A 19,200-nucleotide genomic window follows, 5' to 3' on the forward strand; every position below is an offset into this window, starting at 1 on the left:
CTGGCAGACAAACTAGGTGATGAGAGAAGTATGAATGGCAGACTGGGGAAGGGTCCAGTGCAGGCATTAATAAGTGTCTCATGTCCTGCCCCGTTCTCGAATCCAGAACCCCAAGATCTGGATTCAAGTCAAGTCGTGTGAATGTTAAACACGTAAATAAATTGGAATCCCTCTGTAGATGATTACATTTAAACCAATCATTTATATAGAGAGCATTAAATTAACCAACAAGCTCACTCCTTTAATATAAAACAAACAAGCACCAAAAAAAAAAAAAACACACTAACTCCCTGGTGATTTATTTTCTCAGCATAGAATTTAATTTGTGTTGGTTTTGGTACATATATTGCCTGTTCATCTATACAGAATTTCACTTAAAGACATACATAGAATTTAAACTGCAGATGGACTATTAGGAGAATAGCTGAAAGTCATTTACAAAATTGGTATGAGCCCAAGATAGAGAATGGAAAAGCCCAAGCTTCAATAGATGTTTTCCAGAATTGTTAAAGTTCAGATTCATCATGTTTAATTCCCAAAACAGCAATTCCTAGCAGCATAGGATCCCTGAAATATGCAGAGGAGATGATTCAGAAGCAAAAGGGAACTAATCACCCAACAAATAATAAGAATGAATCCTAATGTGAGTAGGTAGTATGTATACATTCATTTATGCAACGTATGTTTATTGAGCACCTGCTTAATAATAAATCATAGGGTTCAGAAATGATTTCTTAGGTGCATATGTGACTCCAGACTATTCATTCCGTATGTGTCCTCTTTAGCACATAAGCACTCTGCATGCAAAGTCCAGTTTGAATGAACGTCAAGGGCAGCAGTGAGAAAAGAAGTGACAAAGGTGTAACATATGTTGTGAGGGGTGTGTGTGTGTGTGTGTGTGTGCGCCTTTGTGTGTGTGTGTATGCGCCTGTGTGCCTGTGTGTGTGTGTGTGTGTGTGTGTGTGTGTGTGTAGGGAGAAGTGCCTGCAAAATTTAGCTTTCCTGTATTTCTAGGTAACTTGGCCTTGGGAGCTTGGGGAATACTGCAGTCATCTTCTTTGTCAGCTCTCTTTCTCAAATAAGCTATGGGCCTAGAATGATTTATCTGATTAGCTGTACTCATGATAATCATGGGAGCAAGAAGGTGGGCAGAGAAGGAAAGTAGGCAGCTGATGCTATTTGGCTTCCTAGGAAATGACTCAGTGCTCATTGACGAGATTTTAGGCTGCAACAGTCTGTAGAAGGTCATGTATTTTCCATATGTATTGAGAAGTATAGCAAAGTTCAGGGTAACTAAATGAGAAGATCTGGTTATTCCGGTTTGCTAGGAGTTAACTCTCTAAATGCCAAAATCCTTTTTGTGCCTCCTCTTGTTAAAATCATTTACGAAATATATCATTTTATTTCTTGCCTTAGCAAAATAGAGCATTTTGAATATATATATGTGTATATACATATATATATACATATATATATTCAAAGTATGTCATAGTTCAAAAACGATTTTCAATTGTAATCAACTGAAGATGTCCAAAAATATCTTAAAAGTTGTCATCTTAAAAGTTATGGTTGTTTACTTGTATTTTTTCCATAAAATTAGACTGACTATGAAAGACAAAAATTTGATTATTTGAAGGTTCCTATTATTTGGTTATTATTATTCTAGACTTCCTGCTCTATTCATGAACTTGAGGTAAACTTGAAGCATAAGTGTTTTTTGGAACTAATTCCTAAATCAAAAGAGAGGCTCAAAATGTTTTTGCTTTTACTCTGGTCATATATCTTTGCATTACATCAGGTGATTGAAAAATATTCTAAACAAGTTACAAAGGGGAAAAAAACTGGAAAAATATACAGGAAGGCTGATCATTGAAATGGCATTTTCACATAAATTTCATAAAAAGAATTAAGCCAAAGTGGTTTTATCTGGATTACATTGTGCTACCTAAACTACCATCAGTTTAAAAAAAGAAAAAGGCAGCCCAACAAAAGAGGAATGGGTCAAGAAGTTAATTAAGTAATTTATCTAAGGTTTGACAGTAAACCAGAAGACAGTCCAAGATTCATATATTGCAGATGGTATTTTTCACTGTTTCCCTTTTTATTTCACATTGTTTTAAGAGCAATCCATTCCCAGAGGGTCTGGATGTATAGTCATTTTGGTCTCGCTGAATCCACATGTGCACATATGTTCTCACACATCATCTCTACATAACATTCACTGATGAGGCAGAAAGCGCTGTGCTCAGCACATTCTTCAAATGCTATTTGGACAGTGTTGTAAAAATGATGTGCACTGTTGTTTGTTTCACCCATTCGCAGTACTGAGAATTGTGGAAATCACTATTTCTGAGGACAATATCTGTTCTCATTACAGAGAAGTAAAGTGTTCTTAAGACCCAGCGAGGTGTTTCATTAAATGTGATCTATGCTGCAAGGTGTAAGGTGGATCATTTATTCACCTTGAGATGTTATTATGAATGTGCCTTTGTGTGATGTCTAATGGATGTAATTCAGTGCACTAAAACAGGATCTTTTGGTTTAGGAGCTATGTCATTATGGGTTTGGGGAAAGTTACATTTCTCAGGAAGGGTTTAACATTAATGGCTTTCTCTTCCTTTTTAAAAAGTGGATATATATATATATATATATATACATACACATATATGTGTATATATATGCGTGTATATATATGTGTATGTGTGTGTGTGTGTATATATATATATATATATATATATATATAGTGTTTATAGATATAATAGGTACATAGAATAAAACAAAATAGGTATTATGAATAGTTGGAGGTCAAGCCACAATGAGGTTTCTTCCAAGAAATGAGAAGTAAATTTGCCTCTGGCTGTTAAATTTTAAATCAACACATTACCAAGATGTGCAGTCCTAGCCCCCTTAAAGAAAACACGTGGCTCCCAGGTTGTGGCATGTGGGCCATGAGAATACCTCCTACGACAGGGTTTGTAACCGACCAAAGGTCCAGCTTTCGTGCTCTGAAATCGTTCACCACGTCAGCACTGAAGCCCAGCCTGCCACGTCTACTTCCAGCCAATGACTGAGTGCAGCAGGAATGCTGAGGTAGATCCATTTCCGGGAGGTGGGGGACTGCTCCTATAGCCCACTTTGCCTCTAGTCACCCTCCCCCCACCCTACCCATACCCCCAAGCAGCCTTGACGAAACTTCCTAGGACTGTGTGGTAGTCTGGGACATTTCCACTCTCCCTTCTCTCCCTTTCTTCTTCACTCACGGTCAGACTTGCATCATCGTGCAATGACCCTCCCAGCCATCCCTGGCTCCCTCCCCTAATAAAATCCATGCACGTTTGACCCCATCTTGACATCTGCTCACTGGACTAATACACCAATCAAACTGTAACTTGACTAATTAGTATATTACTATAACTAAGGAAAAAATGTTACTCCCAGAAAAATGTTGGTCAGCTTAGGGAGCTCTGGAAAGGATATTGTTGGGGAGAAAGAAATTGTTCTGTATCCTTTTAGGTTCTTCTGGCTGGTCTAAAAATTAAATGGACATGAGACAGATGAATAGGACCGAATAACCAAATGTAATTATATATGTACATATGGGAGACCCATAAAAATATGGGGCCCAAGGGCAAATTGGGCACTTGTGGCTTATATGCCATCTTGAGCTAAAGGGAAGGGGATAGTAGTTTGGGACTTCAGAGGAGAGGAAGGCAATTCATATGGAGATGGAAAAGCAAATGTTTGGTAAACAAATGTTTGCTGGGCCATGTAGAGACAGTGGGTCACACAGAGTGGACCCTGATCTCTAGGACCTGCTGAGTCTCCCCCCTCAACACCAACTTCATAGTATACTACCTATATTTGTCTATGGGGATAGCTCCCTTCCTGGAATAGGCCCTCTGTCGAAACTCTTTTAGGCAGTAAGGGGGAAGGTCAAATCCTCATCCTGAGTCTTTTGTTCCTTAAAAATAAAATAATTTTCACGCCAGAAAGATACATTTTAGGGTGGCAAATTTTGTTTCCCAGTGCCAGTGTAAAGCTGAACGTCTCAGCTTATCATCCTTTGACAAGAAGAGAGGATGGAAACATTCCATCCCGAAGACTGTTGTCATTGTGAAATGGATCTATCTAGGGCCATTAAATAATCAGTTCCCCTGACTAACACACCGTGCTCTAAGTTTGTGCTCCCACACTGATGCTCAGTTGACTATTTAACTTCCCAGTAGGTCTATGTTTAGTGAGAACATGTACCCATGGAGTGCAGTCAACAAGGAAACTCTTAGAGATTTTGAGAGCTGCCTACAGGAGACTCAGAACTATGACTGCTGAGAGGACCACCTATGGCTAAAAGCAGGATCCCTGGATACTTGAGTAGGGGTAATAAAGGACAGCCTGGTTTCCGTAGGAGTGATTGGGCAGGCTCGGTGGAGGACCCCTGATGGTGTCTGGAATGTACATAATCAATAAGCAGTAAATGTTAGCAGCCATTCTTGTTATTGGGTAGAATTGTCATCTAGACATAGAAACCTTAAGCTTTCTTCCAAATATTAGTGTCTTAGCTTCCTAGGGCTGCCATCAAAAAATACCACAACCTGGGTGGCTTAAAGCAACCTAAAATTATTGACTCTCAGTGCTGGAGGCTAGAAATCTAAAGTCAAGTTGTTGGCAAGGCTGGTTCCTTCTGTGGGCTGAGGGAAAATCTGTCCCATGCCTCTCTCCTAGTTTCTGGTTACAGTCTTGGCATTCCTTGACTTGAAAATGCATCATTTCAATCTCTGCCTCCATCTGCGCATGACATTCTCCCTGTGCATCTGGGTATCTTCACATGGCCATCTTCTTATAAGGACACCGGGTTTATTGGCTTAAGGGCCCACCTTACTCCAGGATGACCTCATCCTGACTTATTGCAGTGGCGACTGCCCTATTTCCAAATGAGGTCACATTGTGAGATACTGGGGTTTAGGACTTCCACGTATATTTTGGGGGGGAGTGAGGGGGACATAAGTCAATCAATAACAACCAGATTTGATGATTCTATAAAGTTGCCTGAGAGCATAGTTCCATCATGGATGATAAATATAAATTAGGATGTAATTAAGAACATTACTGACTTCACAGTTATTTGTTCAAATTGGCTCTAAACGAGGAGGTAGGTTATAGAAGAGAGGAAGAAGGACAACTTATAGAAATAAAACCCAGCAAAGGAAGAGGGGCTTGGACAGCACATAACTAATATCCATGTAACAAAGGATTTTCTTTGCTGTCCTTGAGCTCCTGACAGATTCAGGTTGAGGACTGTGCTGGGTGGCTGTCTCATCCTACACCCCTGCCCAATTGTACCCTGTACTTTGTCCAGCTCTGGACTCCACACATTTTCTTCTAACCCCTTTGCCTCATACCCTTCTGGAAGGCTAATGCAAATAAAATATACCTACTTCTACAATGTTCACATGATGGAAAAGTACTTCTAGTCTCCACATTCAAATCTTGCTATGTTTGATTGCTTGCTCTATTTTAGCCTATGATCTACGGGCACAATACAATAACTATGTTTTACTTCTCTGTTTTGTGACATTAACATTTGACTTTCAGATAATCATTTAAATATGTGCCACTGAAAAATAAGGCTCATAATTACCTCAGTGTTTACATTCCTCAGGGTTGAAGCCTAGCGATTTGAATGGATACTGTTTGAGAATTAATATAAATAGATGAAAATGACAGAAAACTCTAAAAAGCCCCAGTGGTTTGGAAGCTGTTCTCCAGAAATCCCTTGTGTTTGATTTAAAAAAGAAAAAAAGAAAAAGCAAGGCAGCTGTTGGGTGCTCTTAGGCTACTGTGCATTTATGGAATTTTCCACTGGGTTGTATGTATTCAGGTCACATACACAGTGAGATTTCCTGCAGTGAAGTACAGATAGAAAGGCTGTGCAACTTGGTGATAATCGTGCTCCATTTAGGCAAACCGTCAACTGGTGTATTTTTACATTGTCTCAGAATTGTCTCGGAAATATGGAAGATGTTTTTGTGTGCATGTCTTAAATATGAATTAATTAGCACTCAAAGAACAATAACATGTGTTTTGAAATATATTTTAATGAGAAATAAGCACTGACAGACCTTCAGAGTTCATGTTTCTATACCACTTTAAAGCCATTAATCAATTAGTGGTTATTTCTTCAGTCAAATTTAGAAATAAATAAACCTTTTCTTTCCATTTTCTAGGAGTGACTTTCCCAAAGCCTGATAATATATTTTGAATATCCATCATTTCTATCTATTATTATTATTGGGTTAGAGCAGAAGGCTTAGTATCTCCTAACCATAGAAGGAGGGGCTGGGGAGAAAAGGAATATTAAAGTAATATTTATTTATTTGTTTGTTTATTTATTTATTGTATTTTATTTATTTTTTTAGTTCAAGGTATGAGCTAAAGCAGGGGTGTCAAAACTTTTTTCAACGTTTTTTACCAAGGGCCATATGAGGTAAAATACACAAACAGCCGGGCCACTCACTCGAGGTGATGTACGTATTGCCTCACCTAGTTTATTTAAGTAAACTAAATATATTTTTGGAATTTGCTGCAGGCCAATAAAAAAATGGATTGTGGACCGCAGTTGGCCCCACGGGCCGCAGTTTTGACACCCCTGACCTAAAGTCAAGATGAAAGATTGTGGACTGTCCATGAAATATCTGTGGTTCTCACCATGCCTAGTTATTAAGCACCAACGTTATCTAAACCTTTGTGGCATATCTGTTGGACTTTTAGGTCTTTCTAGAAGATAATCTTGGTGTGCAATACTATAGAAGTGCTGGTAGAAGTGTTGGTTTTTTACTCACCGCATATCGGCAAAGCTACCTTAAGTGGTACTCAAAGGCATGGAAACTAGTACAAATATGCTTGGACTGGTACAGCAAGAACTCAGCCATTGCAAGGAAAGCATAACACTGAAGCACAACACTGAAGCTATGAAAGGTTCAAAATGTTTCTTGTGATAAACAAAATAGAAAACATCTAGCAGAATTGAAAACATCTAACACTAATTTCCAAAGCAATTAGTGATAAGCTAGACAATTCCCTGGAAAGATGCTTTTGCAAATAAGATCATTATTAAAATATTATATAAATTCCCAAAGCTGAAACAAGTCTAAGAGGAATGACTTTTTTTATTGTTATTATGTTTCAGGTGTACAAAACAATGTAATTGTTAGACAGTTGCACTCCTCACAAGGTGATAAGTCCCCTCCCCTAATCTACTACTTCTCTAAGACTCTATGCCCTATGCTGTACTCCACATTCTGTGACCATATATATATATATGTAATTTGAGTATAGTTGACATTCAATATTATTCAGCTTCAGCTTCAGGTGACAGCACAGTGGTCAGGCATCTAGCTACACAGTCCACGGAATGGTCTCCCTAATAAGAAAAGTGCCCATCTGACACCCTACAAAATCTTTACAGCCTTATTGATTATATGCCCCAAGCTGTCTTTCATATCCCCGTGGCAATATTGTGACTAGTAATTGGTACTTTCTAATCCCTTTACTTTCTCCCCCATCCCCACCCCTCTCCCATCCAGCAACCATCCATTTTTTCTCTGTATCTCTGAGTCTATTTCTGTTTAATTTGCTCATTTATTCTGTTCTTTAGATTCCACATATAAGTGAGATCATGTGGTATTTGTCTTTCTCCATCTCACTCATTTCACTTAGCATAATATCCTCTAGGTCCATCCATGTCGTTGCAAATGGTAAGACTTCATTCTTCTTTATGGCCAAGTAATACTCCGTTGTATAAATGTACCACAGTTTCTTTATCCAGTCGTCTGCTGATGGGCATTTTGGTTGTTTCCATGTCTTGGCTATTGTGTATAGTGCTGCAATTAACATAGGGGTGCACATGTTTTTTTGAATTAGTGTTTTGGATTTCTCTGGATAGATGCCCAAGAGTGGAATTGCTGGATCATAAGGCAGTTCCATTTCCAATTTTTTAAGATACCTCCATACTATTTTCCACAGTGGCTGCACCAATCTGCAATCGCACTAACTGCACGAGGGTTCCCTTTTCTCCCCATCCTCGCCAGCACTCGTTGTTTGTAGCTTTATTGATGACAGTTATTCTGACCAGAGTGAGGTGGTATCTCATTGTGGTTTTTATTTACATTTCTTATTTTGCACTTTTTCATATGTCTGTTGGCCAGAGGAATGACTTTTTATACATAGGTTCTCTTAGGAAAGAGAAACACTCTCTTGTTTCCTTTCTCAGTACCTCATGGCATCTTTAATTCTCTTTTCACATCTACATCATTCTCTGGCTCTCTATATACCTGCACTCTCTAAAATGGTAGCCACAAAGCACATGTGACTTTTTAGATATAAATGTAAATTAATTAAAATTAAATAAAATTTTAAATTCAGTTCCTCAGTGGCACCAGACTCGTTACAAGTGCTCAATAACCATATGTGGCTAGTGAATACTATATTGGACAATACGGATCGTAGAATATTTCCATCACTGTAGAATGACTTGACTTAGCCATTTCTCAACAATAGGATGATAAGTAGGTCCTATAACTCTGCTGAACTTCACTTTACTGTTAATCCCTACTTTACCAATTATAAAACTCAGTCTCAGAGAAACAAAGATTCATGTTCAATTTCACATAATTAATAAGCAGCAGAACTTTCAATTTTAGATCAGTTGTCTCCAAATTAATTCTTTTTTGTTTGTTTGTTTACTACTTTATCACATCTAATCTAAGTCAGTAACAAGTTTCCTTTCCATATTGGAAATAAAGAATAAATAGTCAAAAATAGCACAATTTAAAATAAACACTCAAAAATTAGAGTTAAATATTTGTTTTAACTAATCAGAGAAAATCTGTGTCATCAATCAAGTTATCAGTGTATTGAGAACCTCAATTTGTGCTCAAAATGGCTATTTCCTTTTTAACCTTGGACCTTTCTTTTGATCCAGTGATCAAAGAATGGAATATTTTTGTTTGTTTTAATTTTCTCCCTAGAATATTCAGCATGATGGAAAGAGTAGAGGATTAGGAGTCAAGCGACCTGGGATGTAGCCCAAGCTGTACAACTAACTAAATATAAATTTGGGCAAGTCAGTTACATTTTGAGTCAGATTCCTTGGTACTCAAAAGATAACTTTGATGAGTTTCTATATTCGGGCTGATATTTACTTGGTATGCTCCAGTATGGCCTCACTGTTTATTAAATTATTGAAATAATCTCATACTGGTAGGTAAACAGCACCCTTTCTCCAGCCACCCCAGCTCCTCCCCTGGGATCCTTTCATCTCCCTATGATGTAAAAACTGAAGCATTAATGGCTGGAACAATATGGACCTCCAGGGACCCTGCTCTAGACCACAGCTGGCATTCCTTCTGATTGTCAGTTTTCATGCCATAATGGTTGTTAAATATTTTGCATATAAATGCCTCCTGCATTCATCCAAATGTATGTGTACAATATTCCTATTTATTGTGTGTGGGTTGTCTGTTTGGTTCAGTTTAAGTTTGAAGTATAGATTCAAAGCTGGTACATTATTTAAGGTGTCTATCTGGCTTTCAGAAAGTGAATCTAAAAGCCTCATCCCTCTGAGGAGTGGGAAGGCAGAAAAATGAGGACAGGGTAGCTGTGTTCATATTCTGAATTGTTCTCCGTACATCAATAGCTCTAAGCTCTGTGAGCAAACTCATGTTGTCTAAAACACTCCATGTCAATAGCCAGTTTTGCTTCTTAAATATGTTCATATAATGGGTTGCCCCCCCTAAAAATCTAGAAAGAAGAGTTTAAGTTACCATTTTTGACATTGAATACATTTCAAGATCATTGAACATCAATTCTCTTCCTATGACTCACTTTATACTTTCTGAACCAACATTAATTTATCTCTCAAAACACCTGACAACTTTGGGGAAAGAAGTAAAAAGCTTCTAATAATTTATTCATAAGGTTCCAGTCACTGCTGATTTTAAAAGACATATCTGTTAGCTTCTTATTCAAAGGTCCCCTTTTCCACCTTCCTTTAAAGTTAAAAATGCAGTTTATGCAGAACTAAAAAGGAACAATTTTTGGATTATATTTCAATCTAAACTCTCAAATTTCCAACTGATCTCCAGAAATTGTGTTAATTAGTCTTCCAAATACTGATTTGGTAAATAACTGGGGGTTGCTTCCATCTTTCTGTGCTGACACTCCCAGCTTATCTGCTTGGTTTTCTCATGGTACCAAGATGGCTACAGAAGGTCTTGGCATCACATCTTCACAAACCAATATGAAGAAAAACATTTCCCAGAAGTCATTCTAGTAGGCTTATCCTACATCTCATTGTTCAATATTGGGTTCTTCCTAAGTCATTTATTAGAGTAGAAAAAGGAATTACCAGATTGGCTAAGATAAATCAAGATCTACTCAGTGCGTCTAGGCTAGGGCCAACCTTCTCAGAACATTCATGGAGGATTGTGTTCTACTAGCAAAGAAAAAGTTGTGAATGGCTCTTGGGCAAGCATTATTATCATGTACTATACAGAATGGCCCTGTGGCATAGTTGAGTAGACTACAATTTGACATGGTAAGCAAGGAGCCTATGGACGAGAAGTGGTCAGTGGTAAAACCGTGATATGAACCAAAATCTATCTTGCACTAATGCAGGTTCACCTGACCACTGTGCCCTACCATCTCTTGGTCATACACTATGTTCACCAAAGATTTTGGCCTCTGTCTTGCAGTCTTCCTCTTTACCACAGTTCCTCTCATTATCCTGGGGAATTGCAATATTTGTGTGGGTGACCCATTTAATTCTAGCCGCATATCCTGACCTCAACTTCAATGGCCTTTGTTTCTACCTCACTGTAGTCTCTCACTCCCTCGGCCTTACCTCAAAACACTATTCCAATGTTGAATCTTAAATTCTAATATCTCATGCTCTGATACAACCCTCATCCTTCCAGCCTCTCGGCCCTTCCTTATTACCACTACACCTGTTCTTTAAGCTCCTGGATTCCTCCATCATCTCTTCTGTCTGGAATGTCTATTAGAATTTATGAACTTGAAGGCATCTCAAAGTCCCAATCAAACATTCTTGATGGGATTCAGGAAATATTACCCCAAAATTTGGCACAGTGGCATATTAATATTTTAAGCTGAAGGAGTTTGAGAAAACATAGAAGCAGAAAGGTCACTGTCACCTTCCCCATACTCTTCTTCCCTGAAACACGTCATAAAACCCTCACGTGAGACGTGCCCTCCCTAAACCCGAGAGAAAGGGGCATTCTTATCTCAAAGACCAATGGACACAGAGAAGAATCGTCACAAAGAAGGTCTTGCTAAGTTTCCCCAGTTTCCTATACTTATCTCTACACTCTTTCAACTATCATATTCCTCCAGACTGTCCATGCTTCATCAAACCCAGCATAAAAATGGTGTTCTGTTTCTTCAGATCTTCATTTCCTTATGAAGATTCCCCTGTCATGTATAACTTATATTAAATAAATGTGTATGCTTTTCTCCTGTTAATCAGTCTTCGTCAGTTTAATTTTTAGACCCAGGCAGGGACCTAAGAGGGTCAAAGAAAACTTTTTCCTCCCCTACAGTTTCCTCTAGAAGAGAAGGAAAAGGAGGCTCAGAATGCTGACAGGAGTTGCCCAAGATCCCACTGCTAGTGATTGCAGTGCCAGGACTGAAACGCTGGTCCTGTCTGGTTCCAAGTGTAGGCCTATGTTTTACTTTCATTTGTTTTCTCCACTCTGTCCCTTCAGGTTGAGTCTTTCTTCCTGGTAAAGATTTTAAAATATACTAAATTGGAACAATATTTTAGGATATTAACCACTTACACTTAAGTGTAATATATTTTATATTTTAAAAGGATTTTATAGCATATTTTGCTATGTTCAGGAAAAGCACATAGTGACAAGAAGACCCCAAAATTAAAAAATTAAAATAAACTTTTTTTTCAGATTTTCCCACTAGCAGAATGGGAAACTGAGTGGTCAGAAACAGGTAAGAGCTCACTCTTGGAGAATTTCAGGCTTATAGTCAAAAGATAGCTGGTTTTCTAAACTCCTCTTCAAAATAGATGCTGTCATGAATTAAATTGCTTTAAGATAAAGACGATGGCTCAGGAACAAGGTGATGTTGCATTCTCTTTAGTAGCTGACCTCTGAAAAGCATTGTTTAAATTCCTACTTTGAATGTTTTTTAAAAAAAGCATAGATTGCAGTATGAAAATACTCGGTACTGCTTTAGTTCCTGCAACACAGGATTTCCTGGGGCATTACTGTTTCATTTGATTGATCTGAAATTACAGATTTAGATAATCTGGAAATGAGACTTTACTATTTCCAAGTACATGCAAATATTACTCTTTCATAATGCGCTAGATGGGTCTTCTTAGTTATGTTTACTGGATTGATTAAAAACGTATTGCTTCACACAATCATACACACTTAAACTGAAATTAGCTTCAAGAAAACAGAAGAGTGTTGATTAACAAAAGGGTGATAAGGTGTTGAGGTCCAAAATATTACCAATATAAACCCTGTTTGGGTTTAACTTATATTGACTATGACACTTCTCCTGACATACATTTTCCCTGTGTAATCAACAGTCTTCTAACTGAGGTGTGAGGTGTATATAAGCTAGTAACAAAGAGAATCTTGATCATTTGTTTAAACTAAGTACTGTATTTGTTTAAATTTTATCTAATTACTGTGGCCTGGGAACAGACCTTCAACCTAGCTTCAGTCACCCTCCCCCACCTCACCCCACCCCCATTAAGGGAAAAAGGAAAGAAGGAAAGATAGAGGTACAAAAAATTTTGTGTTTAATTATGACTAAATGCGAGCAAGTGACTCAATATCTGATGGAAGTTTTCACTGTGGATCAAAGGGCAGCATCTGGAGAAACTATTTTCAAAACGTCCACATCCTTGGAGGCTTTTCCTCCGTGGTAGGCATTCCAAAAGTGGCCATTGGTCTTAGACCAAGGATGTATGTGCTCTGCTTTATTGGATTTAATCAATCCAGTAAACATATCTGTGGTCACTGATGATCTCTTTAGGGTCAGCTCATATTTCACTTGTGCCTTTTAACTGTGTGGACATCACAGACACATTTAAAATGCTGCTGTGTTCCCGAATTGGGCTACCTTTTGATCAGGTATCTTGCAGACAGTTGTAGAGGTCCAGAGCCAGTCATCCCAACATGTATGTCTGTGATATGTGGATTATTTTGAGCTGAAGTCTAAGACCCTGCAGGCTCAAAAGAAACTTTTACAACTCCCTTAAAGAATTTAAATTGGGAGCCTTGTCCATAATAAGAGTTATTACCAGAGATAACTTATTTATGACCTATCTATAGAGCGGGGCAAATATCTAATTACTGAACATCTGTTCTTGTTACGGAGTCCTGTGAATTATCCTCCCTCCCCTCTGAAGCCTCAGCCCTCTTACCTTATTCCTTAGCTCAGAATGTCATATATACCTCATTTTACCTTTCTGTCTCTGAACCTCTCATGTATGTGGGGTCTCTGAGTCGCCCACGTATGTGGGGTTCCTATATGTATGTGTATAATTAAATTTGGTTGTGTTCTCTTGTTAATCTGTTTCACGTCAATTTAATGATTAGAAAAAATAATTTTAAAAAAACCTAGAAGAGTAGAGGAAAGTTTCTTCCTCCCCAACACAGTCCCTTCAGGAGACAGAGGAATGGATCTCAAAAATCTGGAAATAAGGGAAATAAGATTGTTCTTCAAGAATTAAACTAATAAATAAGTTCATCATAATTTAGAGTAAAGAGAGATATATAAAGTCCCCTTAAAATCATGTACAAATCTGAGTTGTGCATATTCCAAACAATGGCAAGAAGTGGATAGATCCAGCCTACCTGGCCAGTGTATTCATATTATGAAGGCAGACCTGGCAGACTGTCAGAGTCGATGCCTGCTGTACATCCTGTCCACATAACTAACTCCCTTTGTTCTGTTTCCATTTTCCCGATGTAAACTTCTCATGTATTTTGCACTGATCAGACTGACTTGAATGTGAGTTCTCCTTGACAGTTACATTTCTCTTTAAAATTTAATCAATTGGCATTCTGTGTTTCTACCTCACAAACAATTTGTTAGCATAAGGTACATCTCTAACTTCAAAGAACTCTGGGCTGCTGATGAGTTTCAGAGCCCACAAGTTTCATTCCCTGGAAAGTGGTGGACTCACTCACTGAAACAGTCTTTTTGTGAGTAACTGTTTAGGCAGCTAGCCCGCGCTTTCCAGGCAATGCCCCACCTGTCTCCCGCATGCAACTGCTTCATTGGCTCTCAAACCAGTCTCAGGAGAGATGTCATCGCTACCATGTGCTTTTCCTCTTCATTTAACAGTCATTGCTCTTCCCCAGTGACGCCTCATGGTGCCCAACTCTATGAGTGGATGATGGCCCCAACCCATAAAGGAGGGGATATAACTGTATCTAAATTAGAGCGAGAGAAAAAAGCAACCAGTCAACCTAATGGACAATCCATCGTTCTGGTGTTCTGTAGGAATAACTGATTGTAACACTTTTTCCTGGAAATTTTGCATGAATGGATAATAAGTAGACTCTCCTTCCTTCATAGAATACTTTATTTCAAAGAAATCATCAACTTCAGGATTTTTCATTTAACTCTCGGGCTTTCTTGGCTTATCCAATTCCATGGCTGTCACACCAAATTCATTTTTAGAGCTAAGAAATTCAACTATGTAGTGCCCTGTTTCTCAAGAAAAACGTTTGACAGGGACCTTTGTGAATTGTATTTATTTCTTTAGATTTTGCCATCCAAATTTAACTTTTTGTATGTGATCAGAAAATGTTTCAAAATACAGCCATGCACCACATAACGTTTCAATCAACAACAGACTACATATATGACGGTGATCCTATAAGATTATAACGGAGCTGAAAAATTCCTATTGCCTCCTGATGTAGGAGCTGTCATGACATCATAGCACAATGCATTACTCACATGTTTGTGGTGATGCTAGTGTAAATAATTCTACTATACTTTCAGTCATATAAACATATAACAATACAATTATGTACAGTACATAATACTTAATAAAGAAAATAAATGACAGTGTTATTGGTTTATATATTCACTGTACTATCCTTTCATCATTACTTTAGGGTACGCTATTTTTTACTTATAAAAAAAGTTTGCTCTAAAACAGTATGTTGCCTCGTGCCTCATGCATCTCATGTTTATAGCGTCCCTTGATTGCATCTTCTTCTCTTGTGGTTGATTTAATCTCATGTTGTTTTACAAATTTAGTGTAGCATAAGTGTACAGTGTTTATAAAGTCTACAGTAGTGGACAGTCATGTCCCGGGCCTTCACAGTCACTCACCACTAACACACTGACTCACCCAGAGAAACTTCCAATCCTGCAAGCTCCATTCATGGTACATGCCCTAGACAGTTGTACCATTTTTTTATCTTTTATACCGTATTTTTACTCTTCCTTTTCTATGTCTAGATATGGTTAGATACACAAATGTTTACTGTTGTGTTACAATTGCCTACAGTATTCAGTATAGTAATATGCTGTACAGGCTTTTAGCCTAGGACCAATAGGCTATACCATATATCCTAGGTGTGTAGTAGGATGCACCATCTAGGTTTGTGTAAGAACACTCTGATGTTGGCACAGTGATGAAATCATCTAATGATGATGCGTTTCTCAAAATGTATCCCCATTGTTACATAGCACGTGACTGTATCAAATGCTCAAATTACTGTCAAATTTTCAATTGTGAAGTAACATAAGAGTCATATCACGTGGTAACTTGTGTTAATGTCACCTTAATAATACATAGGACATAAAAGAGTAATACGTTTATTTAAGATTCAAACTTTTTTGAAATAAAGACACCTAGGTGTATGTGTGTCACTTGGAACATAGTTCCCGATTTCAAAATTTCAGAGCCTCACTTGATCTATCAATCATTAACTGGTGTCCTTTTAGCTACTGAGAAGACTGTTATATAATAGATTGTCCATGATTACTGGAATGATTAAATTTGGGGTTGGTAGGTGGGGAAGATTTAAAAAATATAAAATCTACTGAATTCCAATAAAGTTACTTTGTAACATTTCAAGGTCTAATATCTCATAAACCAACTAAGTCTATGAAAATTCATGTAATAATCAGAAAAAAAGAAGTGGAGGATTACTAAGCCAATAGCACTGAAGCAGCACTTCAGTTCATCTGACATGTGCCCAGCATTGTGGGAAAGCTTCAAGCATTTTACAGAAAAGGGGCTCATAGAAGAGATAGGACAACTAGAGATACAGCCAGTTCTAAGTGCAATGGTAGCCTGCCTATCATTGCAATTCATATTTTTTTGTCTTTCTTTCCTCTAGAGATGGTGAGTGCCGTAGGCAGTAACACGTGAATTCATTTATGTTTCTACCACCCTCAACTTCCCTCCACCTCCACTCTCCATTTGCTGTCAGCACAGTGATGATGTGAATAAACAGAGAAATAAGAGATGAAAGGGATGCATAAAGACTTCAAATGATAATAATTCTATTTTCTCCTACAAAATAGATGCCAGAAATAAGTCTTTAGGAATCAGAGTCTTTTCCTAATGTTTTCCCTTAAAAGAGTGACTGAGTAATCAAGGATTTTTCGATTCTTGTAAGTTACAACTCCGTGGCCTCTCCATAGCTCAGCCTGGCACTACTTTCCTCGCCTCTTTTCATTTTGTGCCCGTGGAGTGGCCAGGTCCACTTCTGTGACTGGGTGGGCTGATCAATTCAAAAACCAGTTAATACAACCTGTAAAAATAGCCACACTGGGCTTGTGGGCAAAGTCCAGATTTCAAGGAAGTTCAGTAGTGGTTTGAGTCAGCTGCTCATGAAATTCAAGTGGGCGGGCAGGGTGACAATGAGGAAAGAGAATTGATGATGACCAAAATGTCCCCAGATAATACATCACCCCACTGGAAAAAAAAATGGAGATAGAAATACACAAGTAAGCAAAGAAATGTGCCAGTGGATTTGTAAAGAAAATAATTTCAGCTGATAGGATATTTTAAAAGATTATGTTGACCTACTTTTATTGAAACATAAATAGAACAATTAATTTAATGACTTTTAAATATGAGAGGTACCATGGTGATTAGAGTAGTATAAGATGTCCTCAAAAATTCTCACTATTACCTGAATCTAATTGTTAATAATAAATCCCACAGGCCTTTGGGAGGGTCTTCAGTTAGACCAATGTATGGATTTTATTTTAAAGCCAGAAAAAAAATCATTTTATTTTCTGTCAGCTTTTCTGTCCAGCAAATAGATTTAATCACAATTCCTGAGTAATAATCATTAGTTAGTTATCTTTCATCTATTTAATACCATTTGGCTTGAAGACCAGAATATTGTATCTTAAAGAAATTAAAAGGTGTCAATTTTGTTGGATACTACACAACTGAGTATGGGTAATCATGCATACTACACCTAGTGTGTGGATATCCACTGCATATTTTCCTTATTAATACCCAATCAAAACAATGCAGGAGACAGAAGGATAATGATTAAACAAATACTTGGGAAAATGGCTCAAATAAATGTATAATCTTCATTACCAATAGTGAGTAAAAGAATGTTTGCACATTTATTCAAAGGCTTTTCGGATGCACTGATTAACTTCAATAAATAATTGGTCAATGGGTGACGTTAATGCTTTTTAGTGATATTTAATACTTGCAGTATTAGACACTTGTCATAATAAATACTTTTAAAGTCTGAGAGGAGACCCCATCACTGCTGGGTGAGGAGAAATAGGAGTGGCGGGGACTTGTCTCAACTTCTTTGCTCTCAGCAATAGACCCCACTGCCCCAAGCCATCCCTTCTCAAACCCATCCTTCGAGGTTCACAGAGCATTCACATACCTCAACCCCAACCGTGAGGTTTTCCAGAGGAGGAAACCCCGCCACCTGAGATCTGATGGCCTCTCCCAGGAGAACACAGCAAGGGCCAGAGACTGGGTTTAAATCCAAGTCTTCTCCAGACCCCAAGCCCTTTCCACAGTATCACTTGACAAATCTCAAGCAGATAGCACTCATTTCTCAACAGAAAGAAGTAAGGCAATGTGCAACCTTGGAATATAAATGAAGTGTTTCTCCTAAGGCTTATGGGTATCTTAACTGATGAGCTCTCTTTAGATTAAAAAAAAAAAGGTCTTAAACCTGCCAGTTATTCATATAGCATTAAAAAAACTTTCAGATTTACTTGGGAAAATAAAATTTATCCTAGATAGAATAACTTAAGACATTTTCAAAATAATATATATGTATATATATATTAAACATTCTCAAAGCTGCTTTTGGAAACAGAAGGGCATAAGAATATTAATGAAATAAAGTTTGAAAAGACCAGAGATTGTGGGAGAGAGGTGGTGGTTTGATTCTTTGAAATTACACTTAGGCTAAATGACTAGAGAAGTATGATGATAATTGCATCACAATGCCACCCAATCTCCTCATACCTGATGACATCAGCCAGGGCCAGAGCCCTGCTGTGTGTCTGTGTATCACAGGCTCTTGTTGGAATCGTCTTCTAAATGTTTGGGGAGAAAACAACTTGTCTTCTCCAGAGAAGAGGAAAGCCAACTAATATCAGGTTTTCATCTAGAGCGGACACACACACACATACCCTGCACTCTCCTACTCGTAGAGCCTGTAGAGATGAATTTGGTAGACAGACCACCCGTTCAGGTCATTCTCTTTAAAAGTTAATTCAATGGGTAATTTTAAAAGCCTTTTATTTCTAAAGATCCTTGTAGCAGTGTTTGAAAGTTTGTAAAAACTATGCCTAGCATACAGTAGATGCTTGTTAACTAATATCAGGTTTTCATCTAGAGCGGACACACACACACATACCCTGCACTCTCCTACTCGTAGAGCCTGTAGAGATGAATTTGGTAGACAGACCACCCGTTCAGGTCATTCTCTTTAAAAGTTAATTCAATGGGTAATTTTAAAAGCCTTTTATTTCTAAAGATCCTTGTAGCAGTGTTTGAAAGTTTGTAAAAACTATGCCTAGCATACAGTAGATGCTTGTTACATAATTTTTGGCTAAGTGGTTGATACAGGATGTATTGAGAAGGGGAGAGAAGGAAAACAGGGGTGTCAGTTAGGTGATGAT

General features: G+C 37.9%; 1 protein-coding gene across 1 annotated transcript in view; it reads left to right on the plus strand.

Moving 5' to 3' along the window:
• Positions 1–3,014: 3,014 nt before the first annotated feature.
• The window catches only part of PCED1B (PC-esterase domain containing 1B), a 214,127-nt gene continuing 197,941 nt past the window's right edge, over positions 3,015–19,200 (plus strand). Inside the window, 1 exon segment of the mRNA XM_033118000.1 lies at positions 3,015–3,090. The gene's annotated coding sequence lies outside the window, so the exon portion shown is untranslated.

Source organism: Rhinolophus ferrumequinum, chromosome 10 (assembly GCF_004115265.2).
Source record: "Rhinolophus ferrumequinum isolate MPI-CBG mRhiFer1 chromosome 10, mRhiFer1_v1.p, whole genome shotgun sequence".
NCBI lineage: Eukaryota > Metazoa > Chordata > Mammalia > Chiroptera > Rhinolophidae > Rhinolophus > Rhinolophus ferrumequinum.